General features: G+C 35.6%; 2 long non-coding RNA genes across 2 annotated transcripts; both read right to left on the bottom strand.

The window, feature by feature from the left end:
• Positions 1 to 1,496: 1,496 nt before the first annotated feature.
• On the bottom strand, positions 1,497 to 7,695 carry LOC145793090 (uncharacterized). Its single transcript, XR_014333600.1, has 4 exons — positions 7,124 to 7,695; positions 5,810 to 6,195; positions 2,297 to 2,332; positions 1,497 to 1,788 (listed from the first exon to the last, which is right to left on the bottom strand). It is a non-coding gene; the product is annotated as an uncharacterized LOC145793090 (long non-coding RNA).
• A 3,038-nt stretch (positions 7,696 to 10,733) lies between these two features.
• Positions 10,734 to 15,432, bottom strand: LOC114284209 (uncharacterized). Its single transcript, XR_003636811.2, has 2 exons — positions 13,609 to 15,432; positions 10,734 to 11,205 (listed from the first exon to the last, which is right to left on the bottom strand). It is a non-coding gene; the product is annotated as an uncharacterized LOC114284209 (long non-coding RNA).
• Positions 15,433 to 15,645: the final 213 nt, after the last annotated feature.

The following is a 15,645-nucleotide window of genomic DNA, read 5'->3' as shown; positions in this document are numbered from 1 at the left end:
GTGACTCATTTGGAGTTTGCAGATGATACTATATTTTTCTCTACTAAGGTGGAAAGTAAGGTATGTAATCTACTTATGCTTTTGAGGATCTTTGAAGTTGTATCCGGGTATAAGGCCAATCTTAGTAAGAGCAGTGTTATGGGTATTATTCTTAAGCATAGTTGTGAGTAACAATAGCAGCCATGTTAGGTTGTCCAATTGACAAGTTCCCTCTTAAGTATTTGGGGCTTCCATTGGATGGTGATCCTAGAATAGACGCCTTTTAGAATCCAGTCCTTGTTAAGATTGGGAAAAGATTGGAGGGATGGAAGCGAGCATTGTTGTCTAGAGGGGAGATACACTTTGGTACAGGCAATGTTGAGCTGTATTCCTATTTATTTCTTGCCCCTATTCAAGATACTAGTTTGTTTTGCAAGGCATATTGAGAAACTATTGAGAGATTTTCTTTGCGAAGGGTACGAGGAGGGTAAGAGGGATCACTTAGTTAGATAGGAGGTTGTCTCTCTTCCTTGGCATAAAGGAGGTCTTGCTATTGCGAACATTGTTATTAGAAACATTGCCCTCTTGAGCAAATGGTTGTGGAGATTTCCTGTGGAAAGTGAGTCCTTATGGTGTTCATTATTAAAAGCAAGTACGGAATTTAGGCTAATGGTAGAGATTCCATTGTGGTTAGCAGAGGCAATTGTCGTTCTCCTTGGAAGTCTATCTCTTGTTTGTTTCCACTTGTGTCTCGATTTTTGTCTATGAAAGTGGGTGATGGGGCCAGTATACAATTTTGGAAGGATGTTTGGGTGGGGGATACATCTTTTGACAAAGCTTTTTCACTTTTATATCGATTGGTTTATGCTAGAAATGTTTCAATTGAGTCGGTGGCATGTTCTAACGTGGCACCAATTTCTTGGAATTTCATTTTCCTTAGGAATCTAAGTGATAGGAAGTCTCTTGAGTTGGCATCTTTGTTGACATTGATTGGTGGGGTTTCCTTATCTTTATCTCCCTATAAAAGGGTGTGAAGTATCAGCTCTTCAGGGTCTTTTCTTGTAAATCTTTAATTGACAAGCTCATTGAAAAGTCCTCCGTTCCTTTGTTTCCTCTTCATATGAAAATCAAAGCTGTGTCCCTCATAAAGTGAAGTTTTTCATGTGGTCCTTAGCTCAAAGAGGCGTCATGACCAATGACCTATTCCAAAGGAGAAGGCCTAATCACTATCTTTGCCCTCAATGGTGCGTGAGGTGCAAGAGGAGTTCAGAATTAGCGGATCATCTCTTTCTTCATTGTTTGGTGGCTTTTGAGTTATGGCAGCGTCTATTTGGCTTGTGTGATGTTAAATGTGCTACTCCACGGGATTGCATATGTCACGACCCAAACCCGCCCCTATGGGTTAAAGCCATAACCGGCCAGTAATCGTGTGATTACCTACGGCCTCAACCAAATAAGTCAAAACTCATCAGAGTAAAAGGGGCCAAACGGAAGCAATTTAAAACTTTGTCCATAGAGCTGTGCTTATATGCACACCATAACATTTCAAACATTTATATGTTAATAACTCACATCAGAATATGTACTAATACAAAACACTGTACATACAGGATCATCTAGATTTAAGTCAGTCAAACCCAAGACTTATATACAACAATGGTCAGATGATTTCGCCAACAAAACAAAACTACAAACAGAGGACAAAAGGGCGAAGACAGTCTCATGCGTGAGACTTTTGGGCTGACTCTTCAAAACTCTGACTGTTTATCATAATTCACTGGGGCTGGTTTTGGACGTCCCTTGGCTCACCTACATGTACATGAATGAGCGTGAGTGAATGCCCAGCGAATAATATCAATTAAAAAAAGAAGATACATAAGCAATTATTGGAACAGTTACAGCAACCGGCCTTTGGCCCAATCATTTGTGTCAATCAGCCTTCGGCCCAATCATTTGTGTCAATCAGCCTTCGGCCTAATCATTCATGTCAGTCGGCTTTCGGCCCAATCTTTTATGTCAATCGGCTTTCAGCCTAATCATTTATGTCAATCGGCCTTCGGCCCAATCATTCGTGTCAATCGGCCTTCGGCCCAATCTTTTATGTCAATCGGCCTTCGGCCCAATCATTCATGTCAATCGGCCTTCGGCCCAATCTTTTATGTCAGTCGGCCTTCGGCCCGATCATTCATGTCAATCGGCCTTCGGCCTAATCTTTTATGTCAATCATTGTCTGCCATTCAAACTAATGAACTTACATAACTTACATAAACAACAGGACAACAACATATTCCAGATATCTTATTAAGATATTACTCACAGTGATCAGCATGTGGATTTTCCCTGGAGCTCGACCCTACACATTCCACGAACACAAAAGGGTCATTAACAATTCAATCCATTCTAAATTCACATTTTCCTCTTTTAGGCTTTATTCTTATCTCTTTAACTCAATTACAATGCTTAATGCATGCCTAAGAGTGTTTACAAGTGAAGGAGAACGGAAAATGAAACACAGAATGCGAAAACAAAATTTCAAAAAACAGGGTCCCCGCTCGAGCATGGACTTCCCGCTCGAGCGGACCCTTAAGGCCTGCAAAAGTATTGGTTGCATGAAAAATTCGCTCGAACGTGAAATAGGGTGCTCGAGCCGAAGGCCTGTCTACAAAGCTCCCCCGCTCGAGCATGAAATACCCCGCTCGAGCGGACACCAAGTCTGCAAAAAGTACTGGGAGCACGTATTTCCCGCTCGAGCGGCCATTACCCCACTCGAGCGGACATCAAAATTCTGGGTTTCCCAGATTGTGTTCTTGAGTTCAAATTCGACCTTTAAGCCAACAATTCTTGCATGAAATGGCTCAAATCTGAAATATAATCATACTAACATGGAATAAGCCCCAAATTACAACCCAATGAAGCTCAATTTCACAAATAAATCGCATGCATGGCTTATTTTCCACCAAACTCATTACCAACATAACAGTTTCATGCATTCAACACTTACATCTTCATAAATTTGTACATGCATGTGGTATACTACTCTCATTCCCAATTTATAATGCATGAGTTCTAAGACTTCAAATTCGACAAAACCAACCCATTTCATGCTCTACATCATCACACAACTTTGAACACACAAGATTACCAATTAAATTCATAAATTCAAGAATCAATGCTTACCTAGAAGCCCAATCTATGGTTAATTCTTGAACTAGACTTCAAATTCCCAAGCTTAAGTCAAAAATTACACAATTCTCTCCCTCTCTCTCTCTCTAATAGATGGCCCCTCTCTCTTTCTTAGAGTTTGATCAGCCCAATTGAAGATACAAGAGGGAATGGGAGGTGTAGTGCTCTTACACAACAAATCCCACTAACCAAAATTACAAATGTTAACAATTTGAGCACAAAGTCATTAAATAAATCAAATTAATCTGACCCGAATCAATTTTCAATTATATTTTACCATAGGCTCTAAACATTCTGCTAATCATAATGGTGCAATCAATTTCAGGTTCTGTGGCCGATAAGGCCTTCAATTTAATTTCCAAAGCAGATAATCGAACAAATATTCCTACGGTGAACAGATAGAAATTCAAAACCACATATTTTCACATAATGGTGCACACAATCACGTCAAAACACATAATCACATTCACATTAAGGACCAATTAACATATTACGGAATAGGGGTATCATAGCATACATATGTTTCTTGTTAAGTTTGAAGGGTTCAGCGGCTATAAGAGAGCCAAAACATTGTGGTCTTGTATTGTTTGTGCTATTTTCTGGACTATTTGGCTGGAGAGAAATTCACGAATCTTTGATGGAAAGGAGGCTGCTGCAGATTCTTTATGGGATAAGGCTGGGTTTTTGGCTTTGTTTTGGGCTTTTGTGTCTCCTCCTTTTAAGGGAGTTCCATTCTTTTTGATTTCTAGGGATTGGGCTGTTGTTTGCAACCCTTAGTGATTGGATTTTCTTGTTTTCTGTTACTTTTGATGATTGTTTTTATTTTGATTAGGCACTTCTTCACTATATGAGGACTTCTTGTCCTCCACACTTTATTGTTGTTGATTTTCAAGAAAAAAAAAAAGGAAATAAATTTTCAAGTTTGTTATTGGTTTATCAATAGGGTAAGCCTGTATGTTTCCTTCTTCCACTTTTCCCTTTTTGGTGGGAATAGGTTGCAAACAAGGGGATTTGGGATCGAATATATTCACAAGAACTATCCCTAAACAACTATAAACAGGGCATACATTTACAATCTCTTATAGCAACCAGCGGCATGTTAAGATGGGAGAATCCTTAATACTAATTTGTAAACCAATACCAGGACGGAAACCTCTATTTTTCAAGAAATTTTTTCTTCGTTCCTACCAGCACAAAAGAGAGGGATCAATTGATGTAACATCCATTGCATGGTTAAACAAGTACGATAGGTTGTAGAAGCCCAACACAAAGTCTAAAGGTCCTATGATTGTCAAGAAGCCTTTTTGGTCCAAATAGAAGTGACCATGGTAGTGATTAGTAGTTAAAGGTATTATGGCAATGTCAATATTGTTGGGCATGAGTTGTAGGATTGCCCATGGGTTTTATTTTGGGTCAATTTATTAAATGGGTCATTACATAGGTGTTTTATTATATAGAATAATCTTAGTGGTCAAAAGTCTAAGTTTCCTATTTTGATATTGAAGTAGAGTTAGAAGTCATAAAAGTTTCCTATTATGATTGAAGTAGAATCAGAAGTCATAGTTCGTCTAGAATATTAATAGTTGCTAAATATTTTTAGTTTCTAAATTTGAGTTATAGCCCTTATATAATTAGGAGAGTCTTTAACCCATAAATATACATGTAATCTCAATGATTCAACGGAAGAGTTAATATTATGAAAATTTGATAGTGTTTATGTGATTGGCCTATCTCTTGTGAGGGTGAAGTTCCCCTCTCTCTCTCTCTCTCTCTCTCTCTCTCTCTCTCTCTCCAACAAGGTTATTGTTCACGTCACTGTTCACAGTGCTTAACAGCCACCCAACAACCCTTAAACACTTGTGTTTTCATTTCCAAAACCCTACCCTTTTACAAACCCTTAAACTCCTATTTTTTAAATACTTTTACAGTCACAAATTCCCACTAAATCCAGCTTTATAGGTCTATTGTTATGGCTGGTAGTATACTTAATCCGGGCTCACTACTTGTGGGAAAGTAATCCCTACTCGTCTTACATCATCAAATTTCTACATACATGGACTTTTTCTACTAGCACACAAAATTGACTAGAACTGGGTTTCAATCTCTACAGAAGAAAAACAATTGGTTCTATTATTAGGTGTGCCTCTAGTGTATGTACAATCAAAATGTCAACACCTTTTTTTTTTTATTTTTCTTGTACAAGTAGTAAATATTATTTGTCATGCTCAGGACTAAGGAAAGAAAACAAATACCTGAACCTATCTTTTTTCTCCAGTACAACATATATTGTAAGATATGTTAAAGACATTACAATTATTTCTTGAAGAATTAAGTGGAAGAAGTGATTTTTAGAGCTTGTCTTCGATTGATTAACAATGCCACCCTATACTTTATCTTCTTCCCATAGATTGAATTTACTTCATTTTAATGAATTGAAACACATAATCAAAATTGTAAAGCTCCTTTGCATCTGATGTGAAAAACAACAGGTAAAATAAGTTCAAAAATTAAAAATTAGGGAGCAACATCATAATAGAATCTATAAATTACTGAGCAACATCCAACTATTAATAAAACTCAAATGGCAATTCTAGAGAAACAAAAAAAATAAAATGAAGCTTTTGACTAATGAAAAAGGCAACTATACTTGTACTAGTGGGAGACAGCAAAAGGGCAAACTCCCGGTACATCTGTTATTGTTTGTTACCCAGCAACAAATGCATCATCCCACCTTCGGTCTCATTGGATAGGTAAGATGGAAAAGTGGTTTGCTCATCAAGTTGATTATATGCCATTCTAAATGAAAGTTGCACGTTGCCAATTTCACCAGCCAAAGGGTTTCCATTCTTGGGACATCTGTCAATTGTCACTCCATATTTGGGTCGTTGCAACCCTATCTCTGTCTCTCATTAACCAATCCAGGAAACATTTGCTAGCCAGACACTATGCAACCCATAGCCTCTGCAGACTGCAACCTTGTGTTCTGGAGCATTACAGCCCAATAATTGGACAAATTGTCCACATGTCGGCCTCCTACATTGAGTAACCACTACCAACTTTGTTAGTACTCGTGCCTTGATAATTGACTTCCACTCTAGCTATGGCACAATTCAATATCAGTATCTTTTAGACTCAACAACCCCAATATCAAAAAGATATGTACTACATACCAGGAAACTTTTAAAATCACCCCAAAGGTCATGTGAAAACCACCGAATCTGTAGTTAGCTTAATAAATGCAAGCTATATATAACTAAATCTTATCATAGTACCATATAGCAATACTAGAACCCCTTAGCTGCAAACCAATCTTTCATTCCAAAGAATCCTTGATTGGTAACATCAAAATATGGGCTAATAAACCAAGCAAACTACAAACCCAGTCAATCATTTTAAAGATACACTAGCAAAAAAGGTTCAATAAGTTATCTTAATCCATCTTAGGCCTGGTTTGGGAACAGGCTATTTTAGTAACTTTTTGGCTTTTTACGAAAAGATGTGCAGAAAAGTAGAGAGGTGATGTGACAAGTTTTAGTTAGCTTTTTGGCTTTTTGGATAAAATAGCCACTCCCCAAACGAGGCCTTAATATGCATTCCATTAAAAAAGAGTGATGTATGAAAAGAATGAAAGATATAACTTTGAAAATGGTGACTAGCAAAACTGTATCCATGTTATAGACCTAAAGTAATTTATGTTAAATGTTTCTCAAGTAGGCTTTCAGATTTGCAAATTGCAAAAAGAATTCAAAAGCTAGTAGAAGCCAGGCTTTATGAATCTTTGAGCAATTTACTGAAACAAGATAGTGGCTATGCTTTCTATTTCTAGCAAAGAGCAACTAATATAGCAATGTAGGAATTGCACAAGGAACATTTCCGTGATCAATCTTCTTGCTAATAGAGATCAGTCTCAACCCATCTAATTTATACCAATAATTTCATCCTAGTGTAAGAGAAGAGGTACCATTTCCCCACACCACCATTGTCCGTTCTTTGTCGTCAGCCCCTTATTGCGTTGTCGTCGGTGTCGCGATCTTGCCTCCACTCTCACTCTCACTCACTCTGCTATACCCACTGCCCTCACCGACCACTCCCTATCGACCGCTGTCGACGCCCTTGCTACTATCACCGGAGTGTCACCGCTTGGCCACCACCTGCGTCTCATCTCGGTCTGCTGCTACATTACAATTACAGCTTGCCACCCATCAACACCCCGTCGCACCACCCTCCTTTCTCTCTCTCTTTCGCTATTGTTGCCCTACCAACCGCAGCTACACCGTAGTCTCCCCTTCATCTCCGGCGTCCCACTCTCGCCAACCATCCTCCTCCTTCCTCTCCTACACCGTCGCTCTGTCTACCTCAGGTCCCCGATCTGTCTTAAGAAGAATCACTATGAGGACGAAAACAAACCTCGAAGTGAAGCTCTGTGGTGAAGAAGATGATGTGGCCCTGAGAGATAAATAGAGACCTGCCATTGGAAATCAAAGAAAATGGAATTTATCTGTGTTTGAGAGAATTTCTCTAGAAAGGTTTCTCTGGAAATTTCTCTGTTTTGAGAGATTTTTTTTGGGTTGAAGTTAATTTCTCTAAAAATTTTAGAGAAATTCTTTCCAAAAGAAATTTTTTTTTGTAAAGTGCAGAGAAATTCTTTGGATCAAATTTTCTCTGAATCAATTTGAGGGATCTTAGACATTATTAAATATTGGATATCCTTTATGCTATAAAATCTTAATACCAGGAACCCCAAAAAAATCCCTTTTTTTTTATCTAAAAGATTTGTATATTTTCATCAAATAAAATCAACAAAAAAAGAGTAATTTACTCATTAAACTGAATGTAGTTATATATAAAATGTCTAAAGTATTATTTTTTTATTCAATTTAATGAGAAAAATATTTTTTTTGTAACAAAAATAAATAATTGATTTAAATTCAAAATAAATTTAAATTGACAAAATTAAAATTTTAAATTTTATTTTGTTACAAAGTTCAAGCTTTAAATTTTTTTTATAATTTCCCCAACAAAATTTTAGATGAGGAAGACAATTATATTTTTGTAAAAATTATAGTATTAAGTAATTAATCCAGTGTTAAATTAAATTTGTTATGTCCTGTTATAGTGTTCAAAAATGATATTTTATAGGGCGAATTAGACTAACAGTCCCTATAGTTTGGAGGTCATATCACTTTGGTCCTTGACTTTTCAATTGTGACACATTTGACCCTGAATTTTGAATCTTGTTTCAAATAAAGACAATTGAAGATACTATTACTTAATTGCAATGGTAAAATTGTCAATTAAATAAAATATAAATTAATTTGACAAAAATAAATGTCAAAAAAATATTTTTTAATTTTTAAAAATTATTTCTATCAAGCAAAGATAAAATTATTAAAATTGATAAATCTTTTAGACATTTATTTATTTTTAACCAAATTAATTTTTATTATGTGTTTGGATGGTGATCATGTAATGGGTGATTGTTAAGATTTTAATGTGTAGTGATAAATTTAATATATGAAATATTTTTAGTTTTGGATTTTTTGATTTCATGGATTGGTTTAATAATGATATCAAAATTGTCATCATATTTGATTTTTGAAAAAATAGAAACTAATTTAATGAAAATAAAGACAACCACCCATTACATGATCATTATCCAAACACATAATAAAAATTAACTTAGCAAAAAAATAAATAAATGTCTAAGAGATTTATCAATTTTACATAATTTTATTTTTAGTGGGTAGAAATAATTTTTAAAAATTAAAAAATATTTTTATAGCATTTAGTTTTTGTCAAATTAGTTTATATTTTATTAAATTGACAATTTTGCCCTTAAAATTAAGCAATGGTATCTTCAATTATCTTTATTTGGAATAAAATTTAAAATTCAGGATCAAAATGACACAAGTTCCAGACTATAGGGATTATTAATGTAATTCGCCCTATTTTATATATATCATATACCAAGGATTTAGAGAACCAATTAGCAGCAACATTTGATCTCAAACAAGTAATCAATTCTTGGCAATCTGTTTGAACTAAAGCTACTTTGAGATTTCGGGAACAATACTATTGTAGTTTGTCCATACACCCACACGCTTCGACTTCGTAAAAAAATGCTTTGTAGCTTAAATTTGTGTGGTCCAAATAGCCCGATTGTATTAAAACGTTGTCGTTTTATACTTTCGAGCTATTTAGACCATAAAAATTTGAGCTACCAAGTATTATTGGACTTTCTAAGCTGAATGCTCTTGGAATGAAAAGGCCCTAGATGCCACCTTCCATCCATTTCTATTAATCGCCACCCACGCCGCTGTTGCTTGTTCCGTCTCTTTATACTGTGAACCATCAACCAAAAACACAGCAAAAGCAGGATCTACACATCCAATTATAGTGAGAGACACGTTATGGTTTGAATTGATATTTATTAAAATGTTGTTTGGTTATGCTTTATTATAGTGGTTGAAATAATAAATTGTCAAATCAAAATTTATTAAGTCTTATTTTTTATTATGTTGTTGGATCATAGTTAAATTGAATACTTTAAGACATAAGATGTAAATAGAAATACTTACTAATGTTATTATAATGAGTTATAACCAGTATTCCTTTAAAATATAATCAATCATCAGAATAAGTCCTAATCAATTTTGTTTTAATAACTTGTTCGCTCCACCACCATAATATCCCCTAATCACTTTAAAATATAATCAACCATAATAATTCTTAACCAATTTTATTTTAATAATTTACTTGCACCACCACCATAATATCCCATAACACAGCACCACAATAGTTTGAAACCATTACCAATTTTGATTATATTTTGCATGTGGTATATATGACAAGTATTGTAGCCTAACCTTTTCAAATATTGTGTAAGGTTTGTAAATTTAAGTTGAGGTTTGAAAAAGATATGAGAAATGAAAGAAAAACTTGCTCCTTTATTCACAATTTTTCACTCACATTTTTTCTTTTCCTTTTCAAATCATAGTTTAAATCTATCATCCAAACATAACGTAAGTAGGCGGACAATTTGCTTCCATCAACCCCACATCCCCAAAAATAGAAATTAAAGATTTTTTGGTTTTTTTTTTTTTTGGGTGGGTAAGTCATAAATTAAAGACAAAAGTTTACACATTTACAAAAGGCATACCCCAGGTAATACAACAAATCTCACTCTGCCCTCCAAAGAAGGGGGGACGACTAATACAGATAATAAGAAAATAGCTAAGTAAACAATCCCTACAATTGCAGGGTACCCAACAAAAGAACACATGAATAAAACTCAAAATTGTCCATATATCCTTTTTTGTCCCCAAGTTAACCCCTACCATCAAAGATAGTAGATGGAAACTTGGGGAAGATATATGGGCAAGTATACAAAGAAAGAGCACATAACTATGTGAAACCATTGAAACATGCAAAACCAACAGACCACCAACAGTCACTAGTAGCACACACAATCAAGGCCTATCACCATCATGAAAGCAATCACCACATCCCCAGTCCCAACCTTCGCTAATCAATCACGAATTTAATTATCAATCTAACAATAAATTCATATAAGAAAATTCTTATATGACATTCAATAACTCCACTCATTCATAAAAAAATAAGATGTAAAGAATCTCCAACAAGCATTTGAGATCATAATTTGCTACAACAATATTCAAAGAGCAACATGTAATGCTTCAGTGTACAAAGACTTAAAAATACCAAGTACATCTTGTTTATGCTAAGGGAAATAGTAACATATTGAATCAAAGCAAATGCAAAAGGACTCAGTTTGGTTTGCATAGGACTTCAACTGCATGTTGAGCTTGTTGCCGAGTATATTTCACAGGCCCTTAAAAGCTTGCTTCATATGATATGTGATCAAAAGGATAGGATTCCTCCACACATCCTCTGATTGATGATCAATTAGTTGAGTATCCAACCTTGATCTCCTATTTCTTTACAAGACACAGTAGTTGAAGGACGTTGCCATAAAGCTTTTATCAACATCAACCCCAAAACATTGGTTTCACCTAGCCTTACCTGCACAAAATATATATATTCAGATAGTAGCTACATCAGTATTTAAAGATTCAACAAGTGAGCTTTTGTGTTGAAAACATGCCAATCTTTTAGAGGAGAATGAAGAAGAAGACTGATATTTGCAATCATAAATAAACATACAGGAGCCTAGCGCTGAGTCAACACTAACAAAGATCACATTTTTCTTTGACTAGACATTTAAATGATATCTGAATGTATTTTTGATTTTTTTTTTTTTTTTTCCATCTCTAGAACATACTAGCAATGAAATCTGGTCTTCTACACCTATAACTAGTAACATAGTTCAAACTGAAAGCAATGCAAGGGGGAATGCCAAAAACAACCAGGATTAAGGAGATCATAAGGTGCATATCGTTCATAATCCACCATAGCGCCACAACTAACCCACAGATATGACCTATCTAAGAATTGCAACAATGGGTTTGTGAAGCTCACCCAATAGATGAGGTATGACTTTGTTAGTTGAATTTTTCAACAAGAAGTCAGTGTATTTGCTCAACTAGGTGAAAATAAAAGGGTGACGATACAAAATAAACTAGCCAGGATTTAGTTTAATTTTTTTTTTTCCATTGACAGGTAGTTGTGTGCATTGTTTCAGCTAAAACATATTAAAGTTAGTTTCTGGACCTGGTTGCAGCGGCGGCTTAACACGCCAAGGTCACACTTCAACAACAAATTCATCAGGAATGAGCATATGTTTATCCAAATATCATAGACTAGAACTTGATTTCAAAATAGATGATTTTATTATTAGATATTCCTCTAGTATAGCTAGAATCAATATGTCATTACTATCTTAATTTTCTCGTTATGTTCTTGCACAAGTAGCAAATATCATTTTCCACAGCCGTAGGACCAAGGAAAGAAAACAAATACCTGAACCCACCCTCTTTCTCAATTGCAACATACACTGTAGGATGTTCTTACCAACATTACAATTATCTTATGAAGAATCAAGTGGAAGAAGTGATTTTTGGAGCTGGTCATTGGTTCATCAACAGGGTGGTGAGCCTGTAATTCTTCCTATTTTCCCTTTTCGATGTTGATTATCTCCACACACAGGTTAAACTAATGTTGGGGTCTGGGGCACGGGTGTTTCAGGTCAAATATATTTGCAAGAATTATCCAAAAAACAACTATAAAAATGGCATACTAAGGCACAACCACAACACATCCAAAGTGGAACTCTCTAATTGTTGCTTCGATCCTTGCAGTTACAGCAACTCCTGAGCTTCGTCTGCATTGGACTTCAGTTCTTGTACAACTTTGTTCCTGAAAAATGCTTCTAGCTTTCTTGGTAGATATGCCTCAGCAATTAGCTTCTCACTGTTTGCATTAGAGGTCAAAGGGCTGATAATGAAACTGTATTTACAATCTCATATAGCAACCAGTGGCTTGTTTACATGGGAGAATCCTTAGTACTAATTTGTCAACCACTATCAGGACAGCAGCCATTGCTTTTCAAGAAATATTTTCTCTGTTCTTACTTTCAAGAGAGAGAGAGAGAGCAACTTCCTAGATACATGGACTTTATTCTTGTAACACACAAAATTGGAAGGTTTACAAGTAGAATTATTCTCAAATACTACAGGTAAATTGCTGGGTGTTGGCCCAACTCAACATCCATCAGGAAAGGAGGGTCGTTCAGGCCCCTTCAGCCTAAATTATATCCATTGGGCTGCATTTGGTATTGTGAACAAAACATATAGAAATCAGCAACATAGATCACTTTTGCCCCATTTTAACAAATTTAGCTCACAATCAAAATTGTATAGTTTAGCTCCTTTACATCGTTCATCAAAACAATAGGAAAATATATTCAAAAATTGATAATAAGTACTCAATTAGTGAGCAACATCATAAGAGAATCTATAAGTTATTAAGCAACATCTAGCTATTAATAAAACTAAAAAATTCTCAAAAATAAAAATGATGCTTACCTTGCTGAAAAGGCCCATACACAACCCTATTGTAGATATCATTATGCAACATGTTGTTAATAAAGCTTTTAAATTTTTTTTTTTTTCTACAACCCTACTGTAGTGATCATTAATCAATATGTAGTTGATAAAGCTTTAAATTTTTTTTCCCTTTATGTAAATGTAGTGATCATCCCCTATGCATTTAATTTTTACCATATTTTTCAAAAAACAAATTCTTCAATAAGGTCATCCTAGTGTAAGAGAATAGGTATAATAAAACCCAACCAATGTTGTTAATATCATAGCAGTTAGTCTACCATTTTTGAAATTAGCCTGGTATGTATCAGTGCAGACAAGAATATCATAATGCAATATATATATATATATATATGAGTATCACCTAATAATAGACTTTTTGTGATGATAATTGGCTACACGTTTTAGCATAATGTAGCCTTACCTTCACAGCTTAAGAAATTTACTCAGTCTCTTGCATTCCATGACCATCTTTGTGCATGAACTTCTTTATCACTTCTTGGAGAGCATGATCTTGTCCTTTAGTTGAGAGTATATCGACAATCAAGGGAAAAGTGGATGCATCTGCTGAAAAACTCCTTTAAACCACTTCCTCAGCGAGTATTAATGCCTTATAGCACTTGTGTTGTCCAATAAATCCTCGGATAATAGTGTTGTAAGTGACACCATTTGGCAAACAACCATTCTGTTCCATTTTAACAAACAACTCTTTAGCTTCATGTAGTAGGCCTTCTTCACAAAGACCTTGTATCATAATAGTGTATGTCTTAACATTAGGTTGTAATCCTTTGGAAGAAAGCTTACTAAAAAGGGCCCTTGCAGTATCAAGCTTTTTATCTGTGCAAAATGCATCAATGAGAATACTGTGCATAACAACACTATGATCTAAACCGTTGCTTTCCATCATGTGGGATAATGACAATGCTTCAGAAATATGCCCAATTTTGCACAATCTATCTAATAAGATACCATAAGTTTGAGAATCTGGAATTATGCCTACAGTTTGCATCTCATTAAAAAGTTCCTGAGCAGCTCCACATCTACCAAATTGAAACAAGCCCTATAGGATAACACTGAAGGTTTCAATGTTAGGTTTCAACCCCCTCCGAGGCATTTCTGGAAAGAGATGCATGGCCTCATCTATTTTCATCTTCTTGCAATATCCGTTGATTAGAATGTTATAGCTAACAACATCTGGAGGCCCCCATCCACTATGGTATTGAACACTCTGATTGCTTTATCCATGTGGCCTTGCAAACAATATCCATTCATTAGAGTATTGTATATGACTACATCAGGATCCACACCTCTTTGTATCATGACTTCAAGTACCCCCTCTGCCTCTTTTGCTTTCCCTTCCTTTGTAAGTGCATCCATGAACACACTAAATGTACGAACATTCGGAGCAATACCAATATCCAACATTTCCCTTAACATTTTTGTAGCCTCATCCCATCGGCCAAAATTACACAGGCCACGAATCAAAGAGTTGTAACTGACTAACATCCGGGAAAATACCCTTTTCATCCATTTCTGTAAAGAGTTTCACAGCATCGTCCACCATTCTATCCTTGCAAAGACTGTCAATGATTGTGTCATGCACTACGATGCTCGGTTTACATCTTCCCTCTTCCATAATCCTAAGCAAACTAACAGCCCTGCTAGTGTTCCCCGTTCTGTAGAGGCCATTAACAATGGTTCTATACATAACGACATCGGGCTGAATTCCTCTCATTCTGATTAATTTCTTAAATAACTCTATAGCTTCAGGGGTTTTATCTTCCAAAATAAGTCCATTACTCACAGTTGTGAAGGTTGTTGCATTTTGTGTTTAACCACGTTTGAAGAGGGAACCTAACAGAGAGAAGCCAAAATAGACTTGATTAAGGCGGCAATAACAGTTAATAGCAATGTTGAAGGTGCAGAGATCGACCTGAATGCCTTGGAACTGTAGCAGCTTGTTGAGAATAAGATAAAGAGAGATGTCGTAATGACCCATTTTCGTAATAGGCCCTAAAGCTTTGTTGAATTGAGAAATGGGGGGCAAAGGTCGCATTTGGAGAATGCGATTGAACGAAATTAAAGCAGATTGAAGATGATTGGGACCCAAATTGCATGGTTGTTTGGGTATTACAGCAGCAGCAGCAGCAGCAGGAGATTAAGGAGAAGTAGGGCTTGTGGTGGTATTAGAGAGAGAACGAAAGAGATGAAATAAGAATGAGGGAAATATTGTACCTTCACACACGTGTCCACTAGACACAAGTAAAAATACTTTTAATTTTTGTTACGGGACAAGGTAAGTAGTCCTATCTACACCAAGATGAATGGGTAGTTTCTCGAGATACGGTGGCATTTAATTTCTTACCTGTACACAACAAAATATAAATTAAGTATAAAATAAAAATAAAAATATGGTGGGTCAACCCTACATAAAAAGCTAGTAAGACCCAAAGAAATATAA

Source organism: Camellia sinensis, chromosome 6 (genome assembly GCF_055761805.1).
Source record: "Camellia sinensis isolate YWXY chromosome 6, ASM5576180v1, whole genome shotgun sequence".
NCBI classification, from domain to species: domain Eukaryota; kingdom Viridiplantae; phylum Streptophyta; class Magnoliopsida; order Ericales; family Theaceae; genus Camellia; species Camellia sinensis.
This window is presented reverse-complemented; position numbering and strand designations above follow the sequence as displayed.